This window comes from Erinaceus europaeus, chromosome 23 (genome assembly GCF_950295315.1).
Source record: "Erinaceus europaeus chromosome 23, mEriEur2.1, whole genome shotgun sequence".
Classification (NCBI taxonomy): domain Eukaryota; kingdom Metazoa; phylum Chordata; class Mammalia; order Eulipotyphla; family Erinaceidae; genus Erinaceus; species Erinaceus europaeus.
The window spans coordinates 6,732,746-6,751,022 of NC_080184.1; the positions used below are offsets into that span (position 1 = coordinate 6,732,746).

Consider the following 18,277-nt stretch of genomic DNA (forward strand, 5'->3'; position numbering starts at 1 on the left):
ATATCTTTCTCATTAATAAATAGATAAAATATTTTTTAAAATGAGAGAAAGAGATAACCAGGGGGGCTGAGTGGTGGCGCACCTGCTTAAAGACATATATTACAATGCTCAAGGGCCCAGGTTCAAGCCCCCAGTCCCCACCTCAGAGGGGAAGTTTCACAAGTGGTGAAGCAGTACTGCAGGTCTCTCTCTGTCTCTCTCCCTCTCTACTTCCCCCTTCCTCTCAATTTCTGGCTGTCTTTGCCCAATAAATAAAAGATAATTTAATTTAAAAAAGAGCTCATTGGGTAGGGCACCAGTGTTGCTTATACAGCAATCTCTCTATCTCCTTTCAGTGAAAAAGTAGCCAAGGAGTACTAAATCCCTGGAAACAGTTTTCAGATTGCCCAACAAATAAATAAATAAATTTAAAGTGTAGGAGCCAGGTGGTGGCACACATACTACAGTTTACAAGGACCTAGGTTCAAGCCCCTGGTCCTCACCTGCAGAGGGAAAGCTGCACAAGTGGTGAAGCAGGGCTACACGTGTCTCTCTGTCTCTCTCCCTATCTCCCTTTCCCTCTTAATTTCTCTCTGTCTCTATCCAATAATAAAAAAATAAAAGACTAATTATATATATATATAGTTTTTTATTGCCACCAGGTTTATACCTGGAGCTTGGTGCTGGCACTAAATATCCACTGCTCCCAGCATCCATTTTCTTTTTTTTTTTTTTTCAAGTTTTATTACCTTTATTATTGGATAGAGGCAGCCAGAAATCGAGAAGAATAGAGGAGAGAGAGGGAGAGAGACAGAGAAGAAGGGAAAGATAGATAACTGCAGCCTTGATTCACCACTCATGAAGCTTTCCCACCAACAGGTGGGGACTGGGGGTTTGAACCTGGGTCCTTGAGCATTGTAATATGTGCGTTCAACGAGGTATGCCATCATCCGCCCCCCCCCCCCGTTTATTTTTTAACCACTGCACTGCTCAGCTCTGTGGTGAGGTGGTGGTGCAGGGGATTGAACCCGAGACTTTGGAACCTCAGGCATGAGAAACTCTTTGCATAGGAAGCTGAGCAGTAGCAGAGAGGTTCTGCACATAGTGCAAAGTTTGAGGACCAGTGTAAGGATACCGGTTTGAGCCTCCAGCTCCACCTGTAGGGGAGTTGCTTGACAGGCGGTGAAGCAGGTCTGCAGGTGTCTATCTTTCTCTCCCCCTCTGTCTTCCCCTCCTCTCTCCATTTCTCTCTGTCCTATCCAACAATGACAATAGCTATAACAACAATAATAATAACTACAACAAGGGCAACAAAATGGGGAAAATGGCCTCCAGGAGCAGTGGATTTAAAGTGTAGGCACTGAGCCCCAACAATAACCCTGAAGGCAAAAAAAGAAACTCTGCATAATCATTATGCTATATAGTCTGCTTTCTTTTCTTTTTTTTAATATAAAGATTTTATTTATTTATTCATGAGAAATGACAGGAGAGAGAGAGAGAGAGAGAGAGAACCAGACATCACTCTGGCACACGTGCTTCTGGGAACTGAACTCAGGACTTCATGCTTGAAAGTCCAAAGCCCTATCCACTGCACTACCTCCCGGACCACTTTTTTTTTCTTTCTAATTGTTATTAGATAGGAGATAGGGAGAAGAAGGAAAAGATAGATACCTGCATACCTGCTTCACCACTAGTGAAGTGGACACATGCAGGTGGGGGATTGGGGTTCAAACTCAGGTCCTTGTGCACTTATCCTGGTGCACCACTGCCTGGCACCCTAAAGTTAGATTATTATTTTTTATTTATTTCCTTTTGTTGCCCTTTTTTTATTGTTGTGGTTATTTTTGTTGTTGTTGATGTTGTTGTTGGTTAGGACAGAAAGAAATGGAGAGAGGAGGGGAAGACAGAGGGGGAGAGAAAGCTAGACACCTGCAGACCTGCTTCACCGCTTGTGAAGCGACTCCCCTGCAAGTGGGGAGGAGGGGGCTTGAACCGGGATCCTTAGGCCGGTCCTTGCACTGTGCCACCTGCGCTTAACCCGCTGCGCTACAGCTTGACTCCCCTAAAGTTAAATTATAAATGACCCTGGAACTCCCTTACCCTACTCTGTCCTTGTACATCATGTAAACAATTATTTGAGTTTTTATTCACAAGTTATAGATCTTATTCTCACTTATGAGAATAAGATATGAATAAGATATAAAATATGAGCCAATCAATTTGAAGAATATTTGTTCTCTCTCTCTCTGTGTGTGTGTGTGTGTCTGTCGCTTCAGCTTCATACTAGCATAATTCCAGCACACTCAGGGAACCATTTTATTTTATTTTATTTTATTAATCAGAGCACTGCTCAGCTCTGGCTTATTGTGGTGTAGAGAATTGAGCCTAGGACTTTGGAGCCTCAGGCCTGAGAGTCTGTTTGCATAACCATTATGCTGTCTACCCCCACTGCCTCCCCCCACCCCACTTTATTCCAGATCCAGTGTGAGACAGAAGGAAATAGAGCAGCAGGGAATGAGAGACACTGTAATACTCCTCCACCACTCTTGAAGCCTCCTCACTCCATAATGCTTCTATGTGTTGAGCTGGCCCTTGTACACAGCAAAGTGTGCACTCTACCATGTGAGCAATCTCCTAACCCCAGCCTGTTTCTTTGTTAACAACACGCAGCAGGGCTCCAGCACAGTTCATCTGATCAGGGGCCTAAAAGAGTGGGATCAGCATTGGTAGGGAATTAGGAAGATGTCAGTGCTTGGACCTCACTGCCAATCTGTTAAATCATGATTTATTATAGTACGTACCAGAACACCTCATTATTCCTCTGCACATTAAGGCTTGAGAAGTCAGGCTTATATAATGTACCTCACCATAGACTTCCCAGTAGAATCAACAGAAATACACTTCCCTGAGCTCTCCTGCAGGTGAACATCAGTGTCATTTCAATTCAGCCTTCCAGATCATTTAAAAGTGAGAACTGTGGTCCGGGAGGTGACGCAGTGGTTAAGGAACTAGACTCTCAATCATGAGGTCCTGAGTTCAATTCCTGGCAGCACATGTACCAGAGTGGTGTCTGGCTCTTTCTCTCTCTCCTCCTATCTTTCTCATTAATAAAATAAATAAAATCTTTTTTCAATATTTATTTATTCTCTTTTGTTGCCCTTGTTTTATTGTTGTAGTTATTAATGTTGTTGTTATTGATGTCGTCATTGTTGGATAGAACAGAGAAATGGAGAGAGGAGGGGAAGATAAAGAGGGGGAGAGAAAGATAAACACCTGCAGACCTGCTTCACCGCTTGTGAAGTGACTCCCCTGCAGGTGGAGAGCTGGGGTTTGAACCGGGATCCTTGAAGTTTATATATATATATATCCGCTTTTGTTGCCCTTGTTTTATTGTTGTAGTTATTCTTGTCATTGTTGTTGGATAGGACAGAGAGAAATGGAGAAAGGAGAAGACAGAGAGGGGGAGAGAAAGACACCTGCAGACCTGCTTCACCACCTGTGAAGGGACTCCCCTGCAGGTGGGGAGCCAGGGGCTCGAACCGGTATCCTAATGCCGGTCTTTGCATTTTGTACACTTGCGCTTAACTCGCTGCACTACCACCCAACTCCCCAGTCTTTGAAGTTTGCGCCATGTGCGCTTAACTCTTTGCGCTACCGGCTGACTCCCCCTTTAAAATATATATATATATATTTACTTATTCCCTTTTGTTGCCCTTGTTGCTTTTATTGTTGTTGTTACTGATGCTGTCATTGTTGGACAGGACAGAGAGAAATGGAGAGAGAGAGGGGGAGAGAAAGGTAGACACCTGCAGGCCTGGTTCACTACCTGACAGGCGACTCCCCTGGAGGTGGGGAACCTGGGGCTCAAACCAGGATCCTTACGCCGGTTCTTGCGCTTTGCGTCACCTGCGCTTAACTCGCTGCGCTATGCCCGACTCCCAAGAATGTTGAATTCTTTAAATAAAGAACTCAGAGCTCTCTGTCAGCTGCATTTTCCAGATGAAGAAATCGAGGAGGGTGGGGACAGCCAGTGGTACACATGGCTGAGTAGACAGATCACCATGCCCAAGGCCTTGGGGTTCAAGACCCCACTCCCTACCCACAAGATGGGGTATTTCAATAGGGTTGAAGCAGGTCTGCAGGTGTCTGTCTCTCTTTTCTATATCCCCCTACCATCTCAATTTCTTCACAATTTCTGTCCTATCAAATAAAATAGAGAAAAAAATTTTACTTAAAAAGAAAATTGAGGGGCAGGGGTAGATAGCATAATGGTTATGCAAACAGACTCTCATGCCTGAGGCTCCAAAGTCCCAGGTTCAATTCCCTGCACCACCATAAGCCAGAACTGAGCAGTGCTCTGGTAAGAAAAGAAAAAAGAAAATTGGGAATGGGGCGGTAGCACAGCAGGTTAAGCACACATGCGCTAAGTGCAAGGACTGGCATAAGGATCCCAATTCGAGTCCCTAGCTCCCCACCTACAGGGGGGTTGCTTCACAAGCAGTGAAGCAGGTCTGCAGGTGTCTTTCTCTCCCCCTCTCTGTCTTCCCCTCCTCTCTTCGTTTCTCTGTCCTATCCAGCAACAATGGCATCAATACCAATAACAACAATAACAACCAGAACGATGATAAAACAACAAAGGCGTGGTCTGGGAGGTTGTGCAGTGGATAAAGCATTGGACTCTCAAGCAGCAGGTCCTGAGTTCAATCCCCAACAGCACATGTACCAGAGTGATGTCTGGTTCTTTCTCTCTCTCCTCCTATCTTTCTCATTAATAAATAAATAAAATCTTTAAAAAAAAAAAAAAAAAGGGAAAAAAAAGTCTCCAGGAGCAGTGGATTCGTGGTGCAGGCACCAAGCCCCAGCAATAAACCTGGAGGCAAAAAAAAAAAAAAAAAAAAAGGAAAGGAAATTGAGATGATCCAGTAGGTAGCACAGTGTATAAAGCACTGGACTCTCAAACATGAGGTCCTGAGTTCAATCCCCAGAAACATATGTACCAGAGTGATGTCTGGTTCTTTCTCCCTCCTCCTATATTCTCATCAATCAATAAATAAAATCTTGAACTATAACAATAAAACAACAAGGGCAACAAAAGGGAATAAATAAACAAAATTTAAAAAATAAAATCTTGGGACCAGGTGGTGGTGCACCTGGTTAAGTGCACACATCGCAGTGTGCAAGGTTGCAGGTTCAAACCTCTGGTCCCCACCTGCAGGGGGAAAGCTTCACGAGCGGTAAAGCAGAGCTGCAGGTGGCTGTCTCTCTCCCTTTCTATCTCCCCCTCCCCTCTCAATTATTCTCTATGTCTATCCTATAATAAATAAATAAAACGGAATTGAGACAGGGTAATCCTAAGATTTGCCTTGTAGCTCTTCTGCCAGATTTAGGGGAGGGGTATCAGTTTGGTCAGTAGACTGAGCTCTCTGAATTATCCAAATTCTCCTTGAAGATATTCTGAGGCCACCATGACGCTCCCAGGGCATGGCAGGGCATCCCAGCTCCAAGGTCCCACCAGGAACTCTGCATCCCAGCCTTGTGCCAGGACTTCCTTTTCGGGGAGAAGCTCAGAGGAGAATGGTGCACAGCAGAAAGAGGCAGAGATGGGTCTGGGACCCAGGTCGTCAGGCCAAGTGATGGTGTCTATATTGCATCACTGAGCAGCACAGGGAGAGGGTCAGGCTAGTCCAGCCCAAGTCTTTGGCCACATCCCTGCTGGCAGAATGGAGAAACTGAGGCAGCCCAGATGGCTAGAATTTTCTGGACCCAAGGGTTGGTCTGTCTTGCCCCTGCTGGAGGCCCCAGACAGAGCTGCTGAAGCACACATGTCTTTCACTCCTCCTGCCACACCCCAATCTAGTGGGAGAGGGAAAAAAAAAAGTTTTGCTGCAAGACTGTGTTAGCAGCTGCCAGTTTATAGGTGCCGTGAAAAACCTGGACAGCCACTGAGGTGAAGTTAGTTCTGGCCTGGCCTGCTAAGCCAGGTTAGAGTGCTCTAAGGGTAGGTCTTCCCAACTCTGCCCCCTCTTCTTAAACCCTATACACCTTAAACCTGGCCAGCTTCCCAATGACCTGCTAAAATTGCTAAGTGTGGTTGCCTTAGCTAAACTCCTCCCATAGTTTACAATGGTATTCTTGTGCCCTAACTCCCATTTCCTATGTGTGCAATCATGGTGCAGCAAAGTGTCTGTGCTTCCAGGCTCTGCCTAACTATTCCTTGACCTTAACAGGTAGACCTCCAAGATGCCTGCATTAATGTTATTTGAGTTCAGTTTAGGCTAAGCAACAACCTTCCCTCAGGACCCTAGAGGAAGCCAGAAGGGACCAAGGTAAAGGCCAGAAGTATCAGCTCTGCCTCCCTGACTGCAACAAGCCACAAAATGCAGATGTGAGCACCTGAAGACTAGGGCTGAAACACATCCCCTGAGGCTCCTGTCCTTCAGCCAGAGAAACTATAAAGAGCCCACCGAAATAGCTCACTTGGGAGAGCATTAGACTGAAGAAACTATAAAGCTTGGAAGACCAGGAGGCTCCGGCCTTCCTCTCTCTGTGTCTCAGGGTATACATGCTACATGGTTTGTACTTTCTGCTTCTTTTCTGTCCTTCCTTGCTCCCAACAATTTCTCATCTCTCTAAAACATGACTGGCTCTCTTGCAATTTTTCCAAGTCAGAGTCAGTCTAGAACTCCCCCAGAAGGGAATGGGGAATGGCCTCAGTTAGCTGCTCCCTCCCCCTTAATACTGAGTCTAGTTCAGCAGCAGCTTGTACATTTTTTCACAGCACCAAATTCATTTGTTGGTTCCACTGTGTCTCAACGTCAGGTAGACTACACTAAACAACATCTCCCAAAGCTTCCTGTGCAACGCTGCTGATACTCACAGTGCCAATAGTATTTTCTGTTGTTATCCATGCTTGTCTGTGAATTTACCTGCAGAGAGCAGAGCAGAGCAGGTCTGGGCGTCCACAGGCTGCCGGCTGCAGAGTGCGGTCTGCACCTGAGCACAGTGAGCAGTGCCAAGTGTCCAGGGCGCGGGGTCGCCATTCTGCACCTCACATGGCAAATCAGCAGGGAAGAGAGCGAGCAGGAGTAACCTAATTGGTGAGAAAGCTGTTGGCAGTGTGGGTTTTTAACTGCTGAAGCTTTTAGAGAGCTACTAAACTGTTCATCCGCCATTTCTTGCTTTTGCTGTTGTCCAGGCACAGCCTCTGCAGAAGTCCATTGGACCGCATTCCTGTTGCTTAGACATCTCTGGTTTTGATTGGACGTGAACATTATCCAGTCAGAAGTATAGTTGTGTGTGTGGCAAGGGCTTCCCCCAATTAAACTCTGAGACAGTGGACATGGATCAATCTGGGCTGCTGGTGGGCGGTGCTGCAAAGTGAAAGAAGACACTGCAGGAAGTAAGGCGCACAGGCCATCGAGCTTCTGCTTCTGGGACCTGCTCTTTTCTCTACTTTTCTCTCGGTGTGGCTCTCATCTTCTGCTGAGTTGGTCCTTGGAGAGGAGTCTTCAGTAGTTCTGCACTGGACGGGATATCGTGAGTGGCTCGGTGGTGCTGAGATTGAGAGGGTTTGCCTGAGACTTGCCAGAATATACTGGGAGGCAGCCATATGTGGGGGCCTCTCCCTGGTCAGACCACCACCTCCACTTTACCCTGGGACTGGACTCTCCGTGATGTGTCCTGATCCTTTGTGAGCTTGCTGAACACAGTGCTGTATGGAAAGGGAATGAGATTATCATTCTTTTCTTTTCTTTTTTCTTTTTTTTTTTTCCTCTCCTGCAGCGTGGGTGCAGAGATTCTGGGTCCAGTCTCATTCTCTACTGAGGGTCCTGGGATCTGGACCCAGGATGCGAGGAAGAACCTGCTGACCGCAGGCAAGATGTTCAGGTTGGGTAATCAGCATGTTTGTCAGAACCTGTCAGCCTCCAATTAGGTCCAGTGCAGCTATGATTGCTCTGCCTTCTTTTGGACCTGGGGTTTCAGTAGGTAGAAACTAAGGACTTTTTTAAATAGTTTTTTTCCTTTTTTTTTTTTATTGTTGTAGTAGTTATTATTGTTGTTATTGATGTCGTCGTTGTTAGCACAGAGAAATGGAGAGGAGGGAAAGACCGAGAGGGGGAAAGAAAGATAGACAGCTGCAAAAAAAAAAAAAAAAAGATAGACCTGCTTCACCGCTTGTGAAGTGACTCCCCTGCAGATGGGGAGCCGGGGGCTCAAACTGGGATGCCATAGCTGGTCCTTGGGCTTCGCGCCACGTGTGCTTAACCCGCTGAGCTACCGCCCGATTCGCAGGACTTCTTTTATATTTATTCATTTACCAGAGCACTGCTGAGCTCTGGTTTATATGGTGGTGCCTAGGATTGTACCTGGGACCTTGAAGCCTCAAGCATGACAGTTTCTTTGCATACCCATTAATTATACTGTCTACCTCCACCCAGGGCTTCTTTAATTCTTTCTCGTTTGTTTTTTTCTTTGTGATACATTTTAAATTTCTGTTGTCTGTTAAATCATTCCTGGAGCTGCTGCATTTTGTTTTTATTCGATTCATTCTGGCCTTAGCTGTGAATCTAGCAGAAGTGTCCCATGACTGTGCTGTCTTCTAATAAGCTTGTTAGAGACCCCCCACCTTGAGGTGAAGGCCATGAAGAAATAGATGAAAGTGTTCACACAATTATAGTGGCACCAATGTAGTGCGCAGAAATTGAGAATGTGGGATCCTGCCTACTTGGTCCCAGCTGGGAATCAGAATTTGTTACTATTATTATTATATTTAACCAGAGCACTATTCAACTCTGATTTATGGTGATGCAGGGGATTGAACCTGGGACTTGATCCTCAGGCATGAAAGTCTGTTTGCATAACCATTATGCTATCTACCCTCTACCCAGAATTTGTTTTTTGTTTGTTTGTTTTTGTTTTTTTGCCTCCAGGGTTATTGGGGCTCAGTACGTGCACCATGAATCCACTGCTCCTGGAAACCATTTCCCCCCCCTTTTGTTGCCCTTGTTGTAGCCTTGTTGTGGTTATTATTGTTATTGTTAATGTTGCTCGTTGTTGGATAGGACAGAGAGAAATGGAGAGAGGAGGGGAAAACACCTGCAGACCTGCTTCACCGCCCATGAAGCGACTCTCCTGCAGGTGGGGAACCGCGGACTCGAACCAGGATCTTCACACCAGTCCTTGCGCTTCGCGCCATTTTTTTTTTTTTTAAATGTTACTTATGATTTTATCGCAGCACTGTTCAGTTGTGGTTTATGACTGAGCCAGACTTGGGAGTCTCAGACATGAAAGTCATTTGCATACTTAACTGTGCTAGCTATCTTAGCTATTTGTAATCATATGTTTAAAATATTTATTTTAATTTTTATTTTATTTGCTTCCAGGGTTATTTCTGGGGCTCGATGCCTCCACCACGAATCCACTGCTCCTAGAGGCTATTTTTCCCTTTTGTTGCCTTTGTTGTTTATTGTTATTGTTGTTATTGTTGCCATTGTTGCTGGATAGGACAGAGAAATGGAGAGAGGAGGGGAAGACAGAGAGGGGGAGAGAAAGACAGACACCTGCAGACCTGCTTCACTGCCTGTGAAGCGACTTGCCTGCAGGTGGGGAGCCGGGGGCTCGAACCAGTATTCTTAAGCAGGTCCGTGTGCCTTACGCCATGTGCGCTTAACCCGCTGCGCTACTGCTCAGCTCCCTTAAAAATATTTTTTTAATATCTTTTTTTTAATATATTTTTTAATTTATTTATTTATTCCCTTTTGTTGCCCTTGTTGTTGTTTTATTGTTGTAGATATTCTTGTTGTCATCGTTGTTGTATAGGACAGAGAGAAATGGAGAGAGGAGGGGAAGACAGAGAGGGGGAGAGAAAGACAGACACCTGCAGACCTGCTTCACCGCCCGTGAAGCGACTCCCCTGCAGGTGGGGAGCCGGGGGCTCGAACCGGGATCCGTAGGCCTGTCCTTGCGCTTTGCGCCACGTGCGCTTAACTTGCTGCACTACCGCCCGACTCCCCCTTAAAAATATTTTTATTGATTGATTTTGTATAGAGTCAGAGAGAAACTAGGAAGGTAGTGGGAGATAGAGAGGGAAAGAGAGATACATATGCAGTTGTTGCTCCTCCAGTCTTGAAACTCTGCTCCATCATGTGGGGACCAGGAGTTGAACCCACATCCTTGGGCACTGCAATGTATGTACTCAACCAGGTCCACTACCACTGTGCCCCTGTAATCAGATTCTAACACAGTGTTGTGCAATGTGACCTGTTGGTTTAATACAGTGTTGTGCAGTGTGACCGGTTGGTTTAGTTATAAAATGTGTTATTATACAGAAAATAATGAATATTTTTTCAGAAGTTGATGAAATGTTCCTAGTTACTTATCATAAAAGTTCATTATGATTGCTTCTTCTATTTGTCTTTGTACATATGTGGAATTAGTGGTTCTGTAGATTCTTTGGGCAGTAGAAGTTAGAGGACCTTGTGTCATTAAAAGGAAATTGTCAAGAAGTTGTTGTGGATCTGTTGGTGTTTTTTATTTTTTTATTTTTAAATTTCAATTATTATCTTTTTATTTACTTATTGGATATAGACAGAAACCAAGAGGAGAGAGGAGATAGAGAGGGAGAAATAGAGACACCTGCAGCCCTGCTCCACCACTTGGGAAGCTTTTCCCCCTGCAGGTGCGCACCAGGAGCTTGAACCCTTGTCCTTACACACTGTAATGTGTGCGCTTAACCAGGTACACCACCACATGGCCCGTTTTTATTTTTATTAGTGGTTTAATAACGATTAACAAGATTGTAAGGTAACAAGGGTATAATCCCATACAGTTCCCACCACAGTTCTGTGTCCCATCCTCTCTCTCTTTTTTAAACTTTATTTATTTTCCCTTTTGTTGCCTTTGTTGTCTTTTTATTGTTGTTGTAGTTATTGTTGTTGTTATTGATGTCGTCATTTAGTAGGACGGAGAGAAATGGAGAGAGGAGGGGAAGACAGAGAGGGGGAGAGAAAGATAGACACCTGCAAACTTGTTTCACTGTCTGTGAAGCGACTCCCCTGCAGTTAGGGAGCCCAAGGGCTGGAACAGGGATCCTTACTCTGGTCCTTGCGCTTTGTGCCACGTGCGCTCTTCTATTCTTTCTCCATCTGAGAGAAGGAACCAAAATTCTTTACATGGTGCAGAAGGTGGAAGATCTAGCTTCTGTCATTTCTTCTCCACTGGACATGGATGTTGGCAGATTGATCCATATCCCCAGCCTGTTTCTATCTTTCCCTCATAAGGTAAGGCTCTGGGGAGATTGGTGAGGTTGTGTGTCCAGGGAAGTCAGGATAGAATCCTAGTAGTACTTGCAGCTTAGTGGCTAAAAGGCAGTAAGATATAAAGCAGGAATACATGTCTAATAAACAGGAAACTCTATGGGTCTTCAGGTCTGAAGAAGGTAGAAAATATTTTAGGTATGTTCCAAGGGGCTCATGAAATTTTTTTTGCCTGAACCTGATAGCTAACATGTAAGTGGTCTAAAAATGTTGTCTGGGGAAGGTGGTGTCAAAGTTGAGAATAGGGTTAGAAAGCTGGATTAGGGGGAGCATACCTCCAAAACTTTTTTTTTTTTTTTTGCCTCCAGGGTTATTGCTGGGGCTCCATGCCTGCACTATGAATCCACTGCTCCTGTGTTGTTTATCATTGTTGTTGTTGTTATTGTTGTTGGGTAGGACAGAGAAATCAGAAAGACAGGAAGATGGAGGAGTGAGAAAGATAGACACCTCAGACCTCCTTCAAGGAAGCTGGTCTGTGAAGGTGGGGAGCTGGGGGCTTGTTGAACCCGTGCATTTACCTCAGTCCTTGGGCTTCATGCTATGTGCGCTTAACCCACTGCGCTACCACCTGGCCCCCTAAACCTTTTTTTTTTAATATTTATTTTATTTATTTATTCCCTTTTGTTGCCCTTGTCTTATTGTTGTAGTTATTATTGTTGTTGTTATTGTTATCGTCGTTGTTGGATAGGACAGAGAGAAATGAGGAGAGGAGGGGAAGACAGATGGGGAGAGAAAGACACCTGTAGACCCGCTTCACAACTTTGTGAAGCGACCCCCCTGCAGGTGGGGAGCCAGGGGTTAGAACCTGGATCCTTACGCCAGTCCTTGCCCTTTGCGCCACCTGCGCTTAACCAGTGTGCCACCATCGGCTCCCGCTTGCTTTTTTTTTTTTTTAACCATGTAACTGAAAGTGCTGCTTTAGCAGCACATACACTGAAATTGGACCAGTATGGCTGAGGTTCTTATCACAGTGCCTCTAGGAATGGAGCAGGGGGGATTTGCAGCACTAACAAGAATCTTGTTAAAATAGCAGATCATAGACTTCATGATATAACTACAGAATCACATTTTAAGTAAGTTCGTTTATTAAAGATTAGGGGGAGAGGGAAAAAGAATAGGGAGGGAAAAGATGAATAGAGAGGGAGTGAGCGATGGCACACTGGGTTAAACTCATAGTACGAAGCATAAGGACCCACAAAGGATCCTGGTTCAAGCCCTCAGCTCCCCACCCACAAGCAGTGAAGCAGGTCTGCAGGTGTCTGTCTTTCTCTCTCCCTCTCTGTCTTCCCAGCCTCTCTCCATTTCTCTCTGTCCTAACCAACGACAACATCAATAACAACAATAAAACAAGGGCAATAAAATGGAATAAATAAATAATTTTTTTTTAAAAAAAGGAAAGAATAGGGATGATGGGGGGTAGAGAGCATTATGGTTATGCAGAGATTCTCATTCCTTATACTTCAAAATGAGCTTTGGAGGCCAGGTGGTGATGCACCTGGTTAAGTGTGCACATTATGGTGTGTAAAGACCTGGGTTCAAGTCCCTCATCCCCACCTGCAGGGAAAAGCTTCATAACTGGTGAAGCAGGGCTGCAGTTGTCTCTCTGTTTCTTTCCCTCTCTATCTCCCAGACCCCTCTCAATTTCTCTCTTTCAATCTAACAATAAATAAGTAAATATGAAAGTCTCAGATTTAATTTCTGGCACCACCATAAGCCACAGCTGAACAGTGTTCTGGTGAGGAGAAAAAAAGAATAGGGAAAAGTGTAAGATCACTTTTTTTTTTTTAAAGATTTTATTTATTTATGAGAAAGATAGGAGGAGAGAGAAAGAACCAGACATCACTCTGGCACATGTGCTGCCAGGGATGGAACTGGGGAACCTCATGCTTGAGAGTCCAAAGCTTTATCACTGCGCCACCTCCTGGACAACACTTTTTTTTTTAATTTAGTTAATTTAATTTGAAAAGTAGGTAACATTGACTTAATTAACCTTCATTACTATGGTTTCTATGCTCATTAGCACTTGAGAAGTCAGGTTAACTGGTCTCTCAGACCAGACTTCCCTTTAGGATTAGAAATAAGAGTTTGGGGGTTGGGGGTTAGATAGCATAGTGGTTATGTAAGGAGACTCTCATGTCTGAGGCTCCAAAGTTCCAGGTTCAACCCCCCTCACCATCATAAGCCAGAGCTGAGGAGTGCTCTGATTTAAAAAAAAAAAGTTTCAGATCATCTTATGAACACATTTTATTTCCCCCCAATTATGTCATAATACCATTCTTAGTTTTCCTATTTTTTTTACATTTTTAATATGTATGCTAATATTCATTTGTAGTTGAGGTGAGAAAACCAGTCTATTTTAATTTGTCATAGTAATTTAATGGTGTTTTCAAAGATTATAATATTTAAGGAGTATGATTTCTCATCCACACTTAGTTTGTGACAACACTACCTCCAGCAAATTTCTTTGCCACCCAGGGCCACCTTAGTCCTTATAAACTCTTGAGATACAATTGGTAACAAGGTTTTTATTGTCTCTGCATTTGTTATAGTCTTCTGTATTCCACAAAAGAGAGGAACAATCTGACACTTACCCTTCACCTCTTATTTCAGTTAGTGCTCCAGGAAGTGTTAAGCTGAGACTTGGGTTAAATACTAAGGCTCTCAGGCAGTTTAGCAGAGTTGAGCACAGGCTTTGGTTGAAAGAGACATTAAAAGGTCTGTTGTGGGGCCAGGTGGTGGTTTTTGTGTTACAATTCTCTGTATTTCACATGTGAGCAAAATGACCCTGTAGTTTATCTTTCACCTCTGTACTTCACTAAGTAAGATCACCTCAAGGTCCATTTTGTCTGAAAGAATACAATGTCATTTTTGATTGCAGAGTTGTGTTCCATTGAATATTGAATATCGGTCCATGATGTCTATGACTAGTTCTCTGTTGTAGAACATTTAGGCTGCTTCCATCTCTTTTTTTCTTTTCACCAGAGCACTGCTCAGCTCTTGCTTATTGTGGGACCGGGCATTGAACCTGGGACTTTGGAGCCTCAGGCATGAGAGTCTGTTTGCATAACCATAGCACCCTTAGCTGCTTCTATTTCTATGTGTAAGAATTATTACTCTTATTATTATTTTGCCTCCAGAGTCATTGCTGGGGCTCAGTTCCTGAATCATGAATCCACTGCTCCTGGAAGCCATTTTTCCCCCTCTTTTGTTGCCCTTTGTTGTTTTACCATTGTTGTGGTTATTATTGTTGTTATTGATGTTGTTGTTGTTGGATAGGACAGAGAAATGGAGAGAGGAGGAGAAGACAGAGGAGAAGAGAAAGATACCTGCAGACCTGCTTGTGAAACAACCCCCCTGCAGGTGGGGAGCCAGGGCTCGAACCTGGATCCTTTGCCAATCCTTGGTGCTTTGCACCATGTGCACTTAACCCACTGCACTACCGCCCAACCCCTAATTATTTTTTTCATCTCCATTATTTTCTTATTTTCCCATTATGCATATATTTGTGTGTATATATAAAAATATGTGTGTATATATATATATATATATATATATATATATTTTTTTTTTTTTTTTTTGCTTTTTACCGTAGCACTTTTCAACTCTGGGTTATAGTGATGCTGGGATTGAAACATCAATGGGGCTCATTTACATAAACCGTATGCTATCTTCCCAGTCCTCTTATACGTTGGATTTTATTATTTTTTAACTTTATTCGTGACAACATTTACAAGATTATAAAGCAACAGGGGTATAATTCTGCACTATTCCCACCACCAGAGTTCTGTATTCCCATTCCCTCCATTGGAAGCTGCAATAGTTCTCCTAGATTACAGATATCTGTTGGCTGTTATTTCTGTAACTGTCGGTTCATAGTTATATGTATTTTGTCTTTTTTTTTTCCCCATGGTCCCATCTTCTCTTCATTTCCAAATCACACCTACACTTATTACTGCTGCTCAATGCCCTTCCTTTTTTTTTCTCCTCTCTCCTGGTCCTGTAGTTTGGATTCAGAGACCACTGGTCATCTTCTTCCTATCAATTCTCCCCCACTGGAAGTATGGACCAAAATTTTTTTTGGTGTGTAGAAGGTGGGAGTTCTCGCTTCTGTAATTGCTTCTCTGCTGGATGGGCATTGGCAGATCACGCTATAACCCAGTCTATTTCTGTGTTTCCCTAGTGGGGTAGGACCCTGAAGAAGTGAGGTTCCAGAATACATTGGTGAAGTCACCTGCTCAGGGAAGTCAGGATGGAATCATGATAGCATCTGCAACTTGGTGACTAAAATGTGGTAAGATTATATCTTACCACATGATAAAAATAGGTAAGATTATATCTTAACTGCAGGATAAAATCATTAGTGAACATGAACAAAACAAAAAAAATAGGCATAGAGCCCATGAGAATAGGGACCTTAGGGTGGGAAGAAATGAGGAAGGCTATTTTAAGTATATTCCTAGGGGCCTGTGACTTTCGTAGTTGCCAAAGCACCGAGTGTCATCTGTTGTATCCAACCAGTATTATGTTTATGGGGTCTGCCTTTTTTTTGACCTTTCTGTGAGATTGTCAAGCATATTTGGTCTAAGTTTGTTAAGTTAGGAAATTTATGATGCCTTCTTTAGGGCCCTCTACTAGGATCTCAGACTTAGTTAGGTCTAGATCTAAACATGGAGGGCTATTAAGCCCTTTTTTAAAATTGTTATTTTTTATTTATTTATTTATTTAGTTTTTATTTTATAAAATGGAAACACTGACAAGACCATAGGATAAGAGGGGTACAGTTTCACACAATTCCCGCCACTGGAACTCCATATCCCATTCTCTCCCCTGATAGCTTCCCTATTCTTTATCCCTCTGGGAGCATGGACCCAGGGTCTTTATGGGGTACAGAAGATGGAAGGTCTGCCTTCTGTAATTGCTTCTTTACTTGAACATGGACATTAACAGGTCAGTCCATGCTCCCAGCCTCTCTCTTTCCCTAGTGGAGCAGGACTCTGGGGAGGTGGGGCTCCAGGACACATTGGTGGGGTCGTCTGCCCTGGCAAGTCTGGTTGGCATCATGATAACATCTGGAACCTGGTGGAGGGCTCCTCCTTCATTTGCTCAGGATATGGTATGTCTTTGGCCCCTCTGTAGCTGGCTCCAGCCTTCATACGATCTGCTGTTCTCCTCCTGACCCCCGCTGTATCCTCTCACAAACACTGAACTTGAAAATCCTGCCCTCACTACACTCCCAGCGCTCAAGCCAGCACGGCTTTGCAGAGAGAAAGTCAGCAGTTGTAGTCACACCGCCATCCTGGCTCCACCCTATTAAGCACTTTTACTTCCAGTTATGTAATAGCCTCTTGTCATATCCAATGCCACTGTTTAGGTTTTTTTTCTTTTTTTTTTAATATTTATTTATTTATTCCCTTTTGTTGCCCTTGTTGTAGTTATTATTGTTGTTGTTATTGATGTCATTGTTATTGATGTCGTTGTTGTTGGATAGGACAGAGAGAAATAGAAAGTGGAGGGGAAGACAGAGAGGGAGAGAGAAAGATAGACACCTGCAGACCTGCTTCACCGCCTGTGAAGCGACTCCCCTGCAGGTGGGGAGCCAGGAGCTCAAACCAGGATCCTTATGCCGGTCCTTGCGCTTTGCGCCACGTGCACTTAACCCACTGCGCTACCTCGCGACTTCCTCTGTTTAGGTTTCTTGACCCACTCCCAGATGAGCACAAATGTATCTACACAGAACTCCTCCTAGGTGGAGAGAGCACTTTATAGTGTGTATAAATATTATGAGGTAGGGCAGCATCCCTTGTCCCTCAAGAGAAGCTTGATACAGGTGTAATTATGACCAACCACCTGACCTGCTTGGAGACTCCCCACACAAGCACACACATAAACACGTAAGGACGTGTCAGGAAACATGGAGATGTGTGGGTAGCAACAGAGAGGTCTCCTGTTACAGAGTGGTTTGTCCCCTTACCACCCTGTGTCCCCTTTTGTATAAATGGCCACTGACACTTGAATTGAGGCCTGATCTAATGTCTGTGGAAGATTGCTATCCTGATGCCCAAACTAACTCTTGAGGGAGGATAGAAAGATATGTCCACAATCATAACTCCTTTAAAAGGGAAATCCTTCGTTAAAACGTTGTTATTCAAACTCAGAAATCTATTACCCTCCTCAACCAGTTTCATACTCCCCTTAGAGTTCTGTCCAAGCCCTTCACCCTCCTTTCCACTCCCAACTTAACCCAGCTGTGGCACTAGCATCTCCCCCACTAACAGAAGGGACCACTCCACCTCAAGGCCCCATCCACAACTATAAGGAAATACCTTACATCACCACCAGGACCTGGGTCACCAGGAAACTATTGCTCTCCACCTGCTGAGCAGTCGCCATGGACAGGGATATGTCAGGGAGCACAGGACAGGTCGATTTGGCTCCTTTGATAGAAACCCCCTCTTCCGGGACGGCGGTAGCGCAGTGGGTTAAGCGCACATGGCAAAGCGCAAGGACCAGCGTAAGGATCCGGATTCGAACTCCCGACTCACCACCTGAAGGGGAGTCCCTTCACAGGCAGTGAAGCAGGTCTGCAGGTGTCTATCTTTCTCTCCCCCCTCTTCTTCCTCTCCTATCTAACAACGACGACGTCAGTAACAACAACAATAATAACGACAATAAAAAAGGCAACAAAAGGGAAAATAAATAAATATAAAAAAATAAAACCCAGGTTCCTCGGTGACCCCACATTTGACCTGTGGGAGGCAAGGGCACATGCTTAGAAATTTGAGAGTGCAGGTGTTAACACTTCACAGTGGTGTCTAGTGCTGAGGGAGTCCATTCTTGGGATGATCATGCAGATTATGAGAGAAAGTCTTTCTGGAGTAACAATAGGTTCAGAGCAATGGCCTGGCAGGGAGCAGGGGGACAGGGCACAGAGGATGGTAGCGGCAGATCACCATGAAAATGACATCACAGAATCTAACTATTAT

At 44.2% G+C, this 18,277-nt stretch overlaps 3 protein-coding genes across 7 annotated transcripts in view; 2 read left to right on the forward strand and 1 right to left on the reverse strand.

Moving 5' to 3' along the window:
- The window catches only part of LOC103127055 (zinc finger protein 709-like), a 1,044,365-nt gene that overhangs the window by 422,648 nt on the left and 603,440 nt on the right, over positions 1-18,277 (reverse strand). For 3 of the 5 annotated variants that reach the window (XM_060182142.1, XM_060182136.1, XM_060182143.1), the window contains exon 1: positions 6,906-7,151. The exons of the other annotated variants lie outside the window; for them this stretch is intronic. The gene's annotated coding sequence lies outside the window, so the exon portion shown is untranslated. Of the gene's footprint in view, positions 1-6,905; positions 7,152-18,277 lie in introns of those variants that run through there. 5 annotated transcript variants of the gene reach the window in all.
- LOC132535598 (zinc finger protein 709-like) overlaps positions 1-18,277 on the forward strand; it is a 306,876-nt gene that overhangs the window by 65,358 nt on the left and 223,241 nt on the right. The window lies entirely within an intron of this gene.
- The window catches only part of LOC132535590 (zinc finger protein 670-like), a 46,359-nt gene continuing 35,418 nt past the window's right edge, over positions 7,337-18,277 (forward strand). The window contains 1 exon segment of the mRNA XM_060182165.1: positions 7,337-7,515. The gene's annotated coding sequence lies outside the window, so the exon portion shown is untranslated.